This window comes from Eimeria mitis, genomic scaffold (genome assembly GCF_000499745.2).
Source record: "Eimeria mitis Houghton genomic scaffold, Emh_scaff198, whole genome shotgun sequence".
NCBI classification, from domain to species: domain Eukaryota; phylum Apicomplexa; class Conoidasida; order Eucoccidiorida; family Eimeriidae; genus Eimeria; species Eimeria mitis.
In genome coordinates, this window is record NW_013570303.1 from 7,065 (window position 1) to 7,429 (window position 365).

Below are 365 nucleotides of genomic sequence, written 5' to 3' on the forward strand. Positions count from 1 at the left end.
AGCCGATAGATCCGCCTGAAGAACGCGCAGCAGCAGCAACAGCAGCAGCAGTAGCAGCAGCAACAAAAGTAGCAGCAGCAGTAGAAGCAGCAACAGCACTGGGTGCTGCGGCAGCATTAACAAGGAACAGCAGTAGCAACAGAAACAGCAGCAGCAGCAACAGCAGCAGCAGCAACAGCAGCAGCAGCAAGAGCAGCAGCAGCAACAGCAGCAAGAGCAGCAGCAGCAACAACAGCAGCAGCAGCAGCAGAAAGAGAAAGATACGCATAATCTTACTTGCTGCAGCAGCAGCTCTCTTTGCTGCTCCACCAGGGCCTCTATAGCAGCCCTAGCAGTCCTTGTGAGTGCAGCAGCAGCAGCAGCAG

General features: G+C 55.3%; 1 protein-coding gene across 1 annotated transcript in view; it reads right to left on the reverse strand.

Annotated features, from left to right (window-relative positions):
• Positions 1-365, reverse strand: part of EMH_0002900 (uncharacterized protein) — a gene marked incomplete at both ends in the record, with an annotated part of 9,358 nt that overhangs the window by 4,751 nt on the left and 4,242 nt on the right. The gene's annotated exons all lie outside the window — the stretch shown is intronic.